A 13,142-nucleotide genomic window follows, 5' to 3' on the forward strand; every position below is an offset into this window, starting at 1 on the left:
GTTGAGGCCACTCTTCAGATAAGAGGAATCCTACTCATCTCCTGGCCATTCATCTTGTACCATCTATACCTTCTCACAATCAATCGAAAGTCATGCAATTCCAATTCATCAATGAATTGGTTCAATTCCCAAAATCGTTACAAAGTATATGTTCTCTTATTGGAACCAATCTTTGGTTGCCACTCCTTTTTATTTACTTATTTATTCAAACCAATCTACAGGTCTCATAATTTAATCAAACCTTTGGTTAAATCCCTCCAGTTTCAAAACTTAATAACAATGTCTTTATAATTTTTAAAATGATGAACGCTACAAATGTTCTTTTTTACGTTCTCTTCTTAATTAACACTTTCTTTATTATTACAAAATTTATTAAAAATTATAAATTTTACAAGTCTCACATATTTATTTATATTATTATTTAATTGTAGTAAGTTAAACAGATCAACCTAACTCACTTCAACTCAAACTCACTTGGTTCAGAGTTAAGTGAATTGAATTGAAATTTAGTCAAAATCAATATATATTTTTTTCAAATCAAACTTGAACCTGTAGCTAGCTGGGTTGATCACTAGATTGAACCCACTTTGACATCTCATTAAATAAGACTCATTAAAATTTGTGGTTTTTAAACAATAAGACAGTAATTAAATCCTTAAAAGCTACTAACACCGTTAAACATTTGTTAAATATATATTGATGACACGAAATTTTCTGTGATAATATTCTGGATTTTTATAACTGTTCCGTGGCTACCATGGCTTCTTCCTCTGCCATCTCTTGGATAAATTGTCATTCCATGATTTGTAGGGATTTCATGTCAGCATATTTACATCAGCACATAAGTTTGAATTCACTTCTCATTCATACTTCACAAGATCTAAGAAACCATTATAATCATATTTATGTGTTGAACATCTTTCTATATCCACTACTTTTAGAAGTTGAAATTTATATTTTATATTTAACGTGTTCAATTTTTATAATTACTTGTAAGTATGGTAAAAAATAATTGTTTTCATAAAAAAAACAAAAATTGTAGTTTCGTGTTAATGATGTTTATTTTTTAGTTTAGTCATAATTTACTTTTTGTTTTACTCGATCAAAGGTTCATTAGCTTTAATATTTAAAAACTTGTTGTAAGACTTTTGGTGTGTACAAAGCTCATAACCAAAATATATCACATTAGATTTGCTCTCTTTCATATCTACTTTATAATTCACAACCTTTATTTTTATTTTATGTATCGTTATATAGCTTTAATTTATTTGCTCAAACTGTTGCATAGTATGCTGAGTTTGATGTACATTCTGCTCGGTTTATTATTGAATAGGATAGTTATTTTCTGTTTAGAGTTATACTTCGTTTTCATTTACATTAATCTTCTAACGCCTATGTACATACTTTTGAACCTTTTTTCTCAAAGCAACCCAAAGTCATGTCATTCATTAGGATAAGAGATCTTACAGATAAAGATATGTCATTAGAATAAAAGATCTTACAGATTAAGTTATGTCATTAGAATGAAAAATCTTACGGATAAAGTTATGTCATTAGAATAAAAGATCTTACAAATTTTAATGTTGTCTATAATGATGTGTTTGTGTGACCTCTGGCTTATAATAGAAAAGACACACTGTAGTGAGATTCTTGTTTTAAGAATACAAGAATTTTGAATTTGGGTCATACAACCATAGTCATATATAGATAATCAATATTAAAAGTTATTTAGTAATTATATTACTATTTAAAAAAGTCATATCCACTTTTCTTTCAAAATTTGTTATGCTTCCTATATATATTCTCACACAAAAAAGGCCCTGTATATAATTATATATAATTACTCTTGTAAGAATACTTGATTATTATGATAAGTGATAATTATAAATCTGGATCATAGAAGTATATATACATGGATGATATAAATTTATAAGCTAGTTGACAATCACATGACCACTTAAAAATTTATATGTGCTTCTTGCTTTTAATTTTAACCGTTCAAAAATGATCAAATGATCAACATTTATAATATTCATTTCATACAAATATCAAATATTCTCATTGGAGTCTCTATCTGACTACTTTGGAAACCTCACCAAGATTATATACCCCGATAACGACCTTCAAGGCTTGTTTTTCAATTATTTTCTTGCTTCTGTCAAACTTTCACCCCTTACAAATTCTCCAGAAATCATGTTTATTCTAACATAAGGACCCATGCAAGCATTCCCGAGAATTTGGTAGGTAAGTATCTTAGTTTCTTTTGTCTCCAAATAAAAATGTGCCCCTTGTTTTTGTTGAAAATCGTATCCATTCAAGTTGTTCGTTTAAAACATATTGTCCATACTATACCAACTTTTTGTTTTACTCTTTCAAATGAATGCACTCATTAGTGGTGTGAACATAATTTTCAGAGGAGGATTAACGATACACTCTTTATCATAATTAAAACATACAAATTCATCTTCTTCTTTTTTTTTTTTAATTCAATAAGTAAATCTATATATATTACTATGAGATTAATCATCCATGTAGTTGTCTAGGGAAAAAAATCTCTTTAACAATTGCCTTGTCTAGGGTTACAATTGTTTTATCAACTGATATTTGGAAAAAATTTTCCTAACTAAAAGCAACCCTCCCTTCCACTAGATCATTAATGTTGGTGAAAAATGACCCTCCTAAACCTTTTTCACTGATTTGTTTTTTTTGCAATGCACATATTTTTAAAATAAGTTACAAATTAACTTTTAAAATAAAATAAGTGCTGATACATAACTCGACAGGAATACCAAATCGAAACAAAAGTATGTCGTGAGTTGACACAAGATGCACTAAAGTTACAAAAACAAATATGATCAAAAAGTTACAACAACAAAACACTCTAGACCATGGACTAAAATGCTTGAAAATGATTCTTTGATCACCTTTTTTTTATTAATAAAACAAAAAATACTATATTCTCTCCTTTTAATTAATTTATTTTTTAAAGGAAATATTTCTATATATTTTATTTAAAAATTTTAGACATTAATTAATAATTTATTATTCTTTAAGTCATTCCTTGACTTGAATTTTTAAATATTTGACATGTTTATCATAAATAAAATAATAATAATAATAATAATAATAATAATAATAATAATAATAATAAAGATGATATAACGAATATATAATGGGGAGTGTTTGTAATATATCTTACTAATAAATAATGATATTCATTAGCAACTTCTATTGAAGTGTGATCATATAAAAAAGATTGTTTAAAAATAAATAATGACTCTTGAATATGTAACGTTTTTTATGAATTAAAAAAAATAATACTTTTTTAATCTTGATTCTTTTCATGAATAATAGAAAATAAATCACTCCCACAAACAAAAAATCAATCATGCATCATTAATCTTTCATCACTCACAAATCAAAAACTAGTCACTCATCATTGTTATATATGTCTCATGATTATGTAATTTCTTTACTTTTAATATTTAATATTTTTTATATGCATTAAATTAATTGTGTAAGTTTTATTATTAATTTTTTTATATGCTAAAATATTATTTATTATGTTTAATTAAATTAATATTTAAATATAATAATTACATTAAATTTTTAGTTTTCAAAAGGGAAGTGAAAATAAAAAAATTATAAAAGCGTGAAAGTCTCACTAGAAATAAAATTTGTAAAAATATAGTTTGAGTTGCTTAAGAATGATGTGACATAGTGAATCCCACTTAAAGTAAAATAAGAACCTTAATAAATTACTTATAAAAATCATTGGAAATATTCTTGAAAATAATTTAATACAAATAAATATATTATTTACATTCCTTGATTTACAGATAATAAAATAAAAGGGTACTAATAAGAACATGCAATTGGGCTGAATCTCTTGACCCATACATGAGTTGGGTCAAATGTTAAAAGTATACGATTTCACGGCTTGGGCTCCGATACTTCCATTTTTTTAACTTCACTTCATTGTGTGTATTTGTATTATCATTTTTCCTAAAATATTCTTTTACAAAAGTATATTTTCGCTCTGTAAAATATGAAACAAAAATATGTTTCTAAATTTATATATATAAAATATGTTTCCCTTTTATAAGAGGGTGAAGAGATACTATATATATTATGGGATTATATTTATGTGGTGTATATGCTTTAAATACACAATAATGAAAATTTATTTGTGTTGCGTATGTGAACTAGATAGACAAATAAAATATGTTTTTGTTGAGTATATAATTCAGATGCATGATAAAATATTTAATGAAAACATGATTTTGTTGTGTAACATACATGATTAAAAATATGTTTACGTTGAATAAAAATATTTTTCTTTTTGTGAATACAATCGATCACATAACGAAATATATTTTGTTATGTATCTTACCAAATTAATCTTTTTTTATTGTCTAAAAAACTGTTTTTTTATAGTAAATATTTTAATGTTAATCAAAATAATTACAATATAATTTATATCTTTTAATAGATGTCAAATTAATTATTATATAATTTTACTAATAATTTATATTATAACTAATTTGATTACTATTGAAAATGATAACTTGTGTCATAATTGAATCGATTAATATTAAAAAGGTGAATTGTATCGTAATTAAATGAATTTCAAATTGAAAAGGTATCTATTATCGAACAAAATCAAATATTAAACTTTTTTAAATAAAATTTATTTAATTAAAAGTTACCCTTTTAACATTATTAAAATCTTATTAATCTCTATTTAGATAATATGTTTTTATTTCACTCTAAATCTTACTCAATTTTTCACTTATTTCTGTCCTAAGCTTGAGTAAAGTTTTTTTTTTTAATTAAATTTTATTAATCTCTATTTTGATAATATGTTTTAATTCCCACAATCTTAGAATAAATTTATTTTTGAGCTTTCATACCACTAATAACATATTTGACAGTGACAGATTATGACAATTATACAATATTAATTGAGTTTAATATGATATTTTTACTAATGTTAATATTAGTAGGTAGATTTTATACATAAAAATTAAAATAATATTTTTTTATAAAATACGTAGACTAAAAAAACTAATTTTAAATTTAAAGAATAAAAATAAATTTATTTTATTTGAGTAGAATTGTCAATTTGGACCAAATCTGATCGATCTATAAATAAGGTTAAACTGGACCTTAAAAATAACGATTTAAATAGAGTCAGCTCATTTTGATCAAGCTCATTAAGCTCGACAAGTCAAATGAGTCCAAATTGGATTGACAAACAAGTTTACGAGCTAACCTGCTAAACTAATAGGTGAAATAAATTAATTATTGTCATTATTAATTTGTAAATTTTGAATGTATTATAAAATAATAATAATAATAATAATAATAATAATAATAATTTTTTACTATTTTGTGTTCGCTTACACAATTATAGTTATAAACTTAAAGTTAAGGTTAATTGTAAAAAAAAGTTTATTCGCTTTCGCTTCAACCTTTTAGGTACTAATTATTTAAGACATCATATCATTAATGTATTAGATCTCCAAAGTACCAAGATGTTGGGGACATGTGGATAACAAAATTAGTTCATTGAAGTAATGAAAATTTGATCCTAAGACTTATAGAGATGCACTTGCTAAGTGTACTATCATACATGATCATCTATATAGTTATATTAAATTTGAAAGAATTTAGACAATGAATAAACTATTAAATCATAATTTTAAACTTAATTTTAGAAAAACTTCAATCATGATAAAGTATTTTTAATTGAACAAAAAAAAGTTGAAGAATGTGTTAGTTACTAATAAAACATGTTTAACAATATATTAACATTTGTATCTATCAATAAAATTATATAATTGTGATTGTTTGATTGACTCATTTGTAATTAATATATAATATTAATTAATTATATTATAATTTTTATTTTATTTTCATTGTAAAAAACATATTCAATTTTTTAAAATATTTTTTTATTAGACTAATTTGGTCCAACAATTCAACATAGACCAAATTGAAAGAAAAAAAATGTAGTCTAAAAAATTATAAGTAAGTCAACATAACATAAAATAATATATGATCCATTAAGTTAAGTTAGATTAGGTGAACCCAACTCATTTAACACCTCTATATTTGATAAATTAAAAACAAATTGATTGTAATTTATTTAGAAAAATATAGCAAAACTATTACATGCAAGAATCGAGCCCCTGTTTTGAGGTTGGAGAGTGCCCGCTTATTAACGACATCAAAAAACTTGTTTATAGATTTGACAAATACAAAATATATATATATATATATATATATATATATATGAAATATATATATATAAAATGATATAATTTAATTAATAATTCATCAATTTGACTATCACTAATGACTTTAGCTGTTTTAATAATCGATCTAATTTTAAAATATTAGATATAATTTGATTATCACTCTATATTTATAGATAATTATTTTAAAATTGAATCATTATTTACCTAAAAATTGTTTTTATAAAGCCAATAAAATCAGATTTTTTCTTAAATAGTTCACTTTTTTAATCTAAGATAATTTGGTCTTGAAACAATATTTTTTTTTCACACCCTTAATTTAAACTAACTTTTTAATTTAATTTTTTTTTCCTATGGGAGGAGAACAAGTAACGACTCTTGAATCTTTACCGAAGGAGGGCAGTTACTTATAGATCCGTTATAGGTGCTGGGCCCTACCTCACTTTTACAAGACCCAAAATTAGGTTTACCAACCTATTAAAACGCAAATTCACCACACAAAAACAAACCATTAAAACGCAAGAATAATAATATACTTTCAAAAACAAAATGTAATAATAATAAATTGATTAAAATAATCCCGATAGAGTTTTTAAGTTCGTTCCTGAAATATCCACCGCCGACAGCAGTGACTAATCTCCTCGCTACGTTAAAGGTACCTCAAAGGGTAGGATAACTAACCTCAAAGTTTAACGCGGCTACATACACAAGGCAGGATTCGAACCCCTGACCTTGCTTAAGCAGTGAATAAAGAGTTTTTTTTTTTAAAATAAAACAATTAGAGTAGTGCTTTTTGTAGAAAATAAAAAGTGCGACAAATTGCTTACGGAATATGCGTTATATTCCTTTTTCTGGGTCATTTTCAATTGACAAATCTATGCCCTTTTGCTTAGTAAGAAAAGCTGCCAACCAAAGAAATCGAACTTTCTATGTATTTTCCATTTTTCCACCTTATACCTCAAAACATGCTTAGATAGAAGTTTCCATATATGAAATAAAACCCCAAAAGAAAAAAAGTAACAGAGAAAAGAGCTTAGTGGTATAGGAGAAAAAAAAGTTGTATGCTTATTTGAAAGAGGTTTATGCAAACTTGTAAAAAACCACATGAACCTCTCATTATAAGCAGCTTAAACACAAAAGGTGCTTCAAGCTTTCAATACTCGATCTGTGCAAAATATGGCCGTCATGTTCATCATGTGTCACATGCGGATGGAAGATTTTTGCACCATTAGAAGAATAAAAAAAGTAAACAAAGAAAACCAAAGAAAGAACAAAAATAAAATGATGAATAGATATTTTTCAACATACATATGAAGCTAATTGACCCATAGAAGAACCAAAAAATGAATGTGTGATAAAGTAAAATATCATAGGGGAACTCTATGTCATGAAACTAGATCTACAAGAAATGAAAAACACAAGTAGAAGATGAAAAGAAAATGAGGGCTTTTATAGAAGTTCCAAGGCTGTTTTAGGGCAAAACATTACGGGCAACGGGCAGGGTGGTGTTCAGAACGGTAGAGCTGCCCGAAAAAATAAAGGATAAAAAATGCGCAAGTTCGCACTCGGGTTGAATTTGAATCAGACAGATAGATTCATGTTACAGATAAAAAGTTTCTGTCTTTTATTTTAATTTTTCTTTGTTTTTATGAACAAATGTAAATTAAAAAAATATCAAAGATTTTGAAATTTGAGATATATTGTATAAAGTTGAATGTGAAAAAAAATAAAAAAGATTTGGTGTAATTAATATATTAAAATTAAATATTTAATTAAAGTATCTAAAATAATTAAATAAATAAATAAAGTAATTAGCATATTAAAAGGTAATTTTCATGTTATAATATTTTATTAACATAAGTTAACAAAATGGTAAGATAATTTTTTTCTTAAGCTAATTTTATCTTCCTTCAATATTAGGAGATTGAGAGAGAGATAGATTCTAAATTTTTTTTTTAAATACTCAAAATATCTTTATTTATGTTATTAAATTAAAATTTATAATATATAAAAGTAAATTAGTCTTTAAAGTCTCTCTCCTTTCTTGGAAACTAAATAAGAAAAGATTATTTTCCCTCTTCTTAACCAAACAAAATTTCTATCCCTTCCCTCTCCTTCACTATCTTAAAATCCATTTCCTCTTTGAAACAAACGGACTTTAATTTTATGTTTGATACAGGTGATTTAATAGGAAGGGAGATGAATTAAAGTAAATTTTAATATATATATATATATATATATATATATATTTTTTTTTTTTTTTTATAGAGGTTATTTAACTAGAATTGTAAAAAATTAGAAGTGAGTTCTACATTATTTTTTATATACTCTCTCTATTGAGAAGATTCTTGTAATTTTTGAAAAATGTGTAAAATTATATAAAATAAAAAATATTAATTCTAACTATATTATAAAATAAGAGTAAAATAATAATTATAAATACCAAGTTCACTCTATTTCTTGCTTAATTTCACTCTACCAAACAACTACAAATTCTATTATATTTCACGAAATTTCATCAAATCAATTATCATATATTCTCTTTTTTTCTCTTACTTTCCCCCAAAAGTAATTAAATCTTTCATTTACTGATTCTGTTAAAATTTTGTTATTTTATGCTAACGGGATACTATGACATGACAAATTCGTAATTAATTATGATTTTAATATGGTAATAAATCATTTTTTATTTTTATGTTTAAATACTTCTAATAAATTTTTAATTTAAATATGTTAATTACACCAAAACTAAGAATTCCTTTTATATTTTAAATTTAAATTATATTTCAGTTACTAAAATCTTTGATATTTTGAAATTTATATGTATTTATTTCGGTTACGATCTTTTATGTTAAAATGAAGGACATAACTTTCTATTTGCATTTGGTGTTAAAAAAACCTTTTTATTTGCATAATTTAAAATTTTAATTTAATATTTCAGTTTTTAAGTACACAAAATAAATGTCTATTTTATAAAATCAAAATTTTAGTAAATAATATTTTTAAATATGTTAAATATATATATAAATAGATCTTCAAAAATAATTTCCTTTAAGATAACTATTCTAATTTATATGTAGAGAGGATGTAATATTAAAAATAAATTAATATTTAGCCTATACAATGTAGAAGATAAATATTTATTTTATATAGCTATGATTTATAATAAATACATATTTTTAACATATAAGTTATATTTTAAATTATAATGACTTGACAAGTTTTTATATTTTACCATTCATTTACTCCTAGTGGAAAACATAAATATCTACCTAGGATTAATCTACAAGCAATATCTAAATATAGGTGCAATAATATATACATTGAAAAATTTAATCAACAATTGAAATAATATAACAACTACACAAGTATACTTACGTACAATAATCTACTACTAAATATATAATTATAAGTTGTCGGTCAAATAACAACTACTAAACTAACTACATCAAAGATCAACACCACCATCAACCAACATGACCTCAAAACTGGTATAGCCTCTCACGTAATAATACTCTGCTCCTATATAAATATGACCATTGCGATCTAATCACAAGGAAACAAATTCTTAACTTATAACATTATTGTACAACCTTCAACATATCAATATGGCATATGAATAACACTACATATCATTCAACTTGAACAACACAAAAACACTGTAGTTTATCCACATAACAACATAGCATATGCATAACACCATTCATCAACTCAACAATATGTGCACAACACGACAACTAAATATGTCGTCACACATTTCAACTAAGAGATCTATTACAACACAGGTGAGCAATCTAAGTAGTTTGACTCTACTGAACTAACTAACAACACAATCTTTTTAAGCTAATTAGATCAATAGATAAGTTGGATAAAAATCCACAATACAATATGATTTCTCAAAATTTTATCACTTAAACTAGGGAAGTCTAGTATCCTTGTCAGGATAGAATAACTTGGATGTAAGCCTACCATGACCTTAACATACATAACTAAGTCTCTTATGAGATTAGCCCACTAAATATATTTCAAATATTATGCCCTTCTTAGTACTTAGTTAGGGATTATGGCCCTTGACCTTGTACATTACTCTATTTGGTCGTTTTATACATGTATGGTTAATCTGACCCTTATATGAATCAACATTTTAGTCATTTTATAATCGATACAGCTCAACCTGTGTAAAAATACAAAATTTGAGAGAGTTGTTGTTTTGCCCGCCAGCAGGTGGTGAGGATGAGGAAGACGACAGGGGCGAGGCCGTCGAGGGCAAGCCAAGGGCGGGGAGGGTCGAATTTGGAGGTGGCGAGGTTTTGGTCATAGCGGATATAGTTGACAGCGGAGAAGGCAAAGGAGAGGCATGAGAGTTGAACGTTGCGAATGACGGGGAGGGGGAGGTAGCGACAGAGGAAGGACATGAGGTTGGTGGTGTCGAGGAGGAGCCTGCGCCTTTACTGTCACCACGCGAAGGAGGCCACACCCTTCCGCTGCCACCGCTTGAAGGAGCTCGCGCCTTCGCGCTGCCATTGCGCGAAGGAGGTTGTGCCTCCGCTGCTACAGCACGAACGAAGTCGTGCTTCTGCTTCCACTGCTTGGGGTCGAAGTCGACGATGCTGGAGGGTTGGCAAGCAGGAGAGGATGGAGTAGTCCATGAGGAAATCGGGATTGGACTGGTTGCCGACGATCAGAGTCGATGGTGTTGGAGGGCTGGCAGACAGAGAGGATGGAGTAGTTAACGAGAAAACGGGGGTTAGACTGGTTACTGACGGTCGGAGTTGTCGATGCTAGAGGGATGGTAGATGGAGAGGATGGAGTAGCCGACGAGGAGATCGAGGTCGAACTGGTTGCCGATGGTTGAAGCCAGCTACGTTGAAGGACTGACAGACGGAGATGATGGAGGACTATTTTGCAATCACAAACAAGTCACAAAACTCATTATTACCAGTCAAAAATCATCCTCACCCATATACCATCAACCTAACTTCTTCACCTTAGAAGCGTTCATTATTTATGGCCTATAAAACATGAGAGAACCCAATCTTATGACATGTAATTTATCGTAATTTCATACTAATGACATGTAACCTTACCACTCTTATGACTTAAATATCAGTGTCTCATTACAAGTACTCCAAACCACCTAAAGATTATCAGAGTTCTTAGAAGAAAGTAATGAAAACCCCACAAGAGATTGAAAAGTACATGTTTTACAAAAGGTACACCAAAAGTTGTTTTTTTAGAGTATCTCCACTATCGGATCTTATTGGACTTTCTATACATTTAAGTAACAATGTTCTTCAATTTTCAGCATTAGAGTATGTCAAGTAACTATCACATGTAAGTTTTGTTGCTTAATTAAGTAGTAGTTTCTTAACTGACAAAAGGAATAAAAACTATATTTTTACCATAGGATGACAATTGATGGAGGAGAGATTGTATTGGGATAGAGAAAAAAGATATTAATTGTAGGTCCTATAATTAAGAACTCAAATAAGAAATTTATCGTTAAAGCAATATTTTGTAAAACTTCCTAAATCTTACATGGCATAATGGGGTCCACTAAAAAAAACTAAGAATTTCACTTGAGCAATTAAGCATAGGAGATGCTCTTATATAAAGATGGTACTCTCATATTTGTTTGTTTCTTTGTCTTCCTAAAGTCCTATAGTCTTATTCAATTAATAGTTGATATTTTTTGTTCAATGCCCATTATTTTATGAGTTAATCACTTATACACTGTCAGTGTAAAAAAATTTTACACTGACAACCAATTATATCTCTTAATTGTGTCATATTACTGTAAACATATTTACTTTTAATAGTGACATGACACAATTAAGAGATATAATTAGTTGTCAGTATAAAAAAAACTTTACACTGGCAGTGTATAAGTGATTAACTCTTATTTTATTACTAATAATATTATTTTTCGATGTTAAAATATTTTAAATAATATTAAATCCAAATTAACATAATATAATAATATTACATTTAACTCCGTATTGATTCTTAAAAAACCATTTCTTTAATGACGTTGATCCTTGGGATAACAATAGGAAGAAACATGACTGAATGTCTAGTAACCACTTATCACCCACTTTATTTAGTGAGTATATATGAATTTTATATTCATTTATGGATATTTTATGTCCCTAAATGTTTAATAAAACTAAATATATTTATATTAAAAAATAATTTTGCAACATTTTTTTAAAATAATTATAACATATATATAATTATAGTTTAAAAATTTAAACCAAATTACTTTATATAATTTAAAATACTTTTAATACTTTCAAAGTACAAATACTTTTTGTGCAAATACATTAATACCCACTCTTAGTGCATTATTAAATAAATATCTATTTAATTATTTATTTTCAATTTATAGCAAATTTTATCCGTATGTATTCATGGACACTAGTTTTGTCATCCCTACTTCCTTTTTAAATAAGACTCACTATTTATTAATTTAAAATACTCCTAAACATTAATATAACATGTAACTAATATTAAATTATTAGATCTAATTATGACACCTCAAAACTGTATCTCATTAAACTAAGAACTCAAATAAATCCTTAAAAAAATATTAAGATCTCTTTTAAGTTCCTAAAATTAATCTCTTTTTTTTTTTTAAATTTTGGCCCCAAAACAGTAATAGTGTATCACTTCAAGTTCCTGGACTAAGGATTAAAGTAAAAAATGGTTAATATTAGAGACTTAAATAAAACCCTAAAAATATTTCAGGACTAATTTACTTTTTTTTTAAAAAAAAAAAATTATAGTCAAATATAATAATAAGATACAATTTCATAATGTCCTATATCAATTTTCATATGGATTTCGTCATAGTTTAATCCTTCCAATGAAACAACCAAAAGA

The sequence above is a fragment of the Cajanus cajan genome, chromosome 6 (genome assembly GCF_000230855.2).
Source record: "Cajanus cajan strain Asha chromosome 6, NIPB_CcT2T_4, whole genome shotgun sequence".
In the NCBI taxonomy this organism is placed as follows: domain Eukaryota; kingdom Viridiplantae; phylum Streptophyta; class Magnoliopsida; order Fabales; family Fabaceae; genus Cajanus; species Cajanus cajan.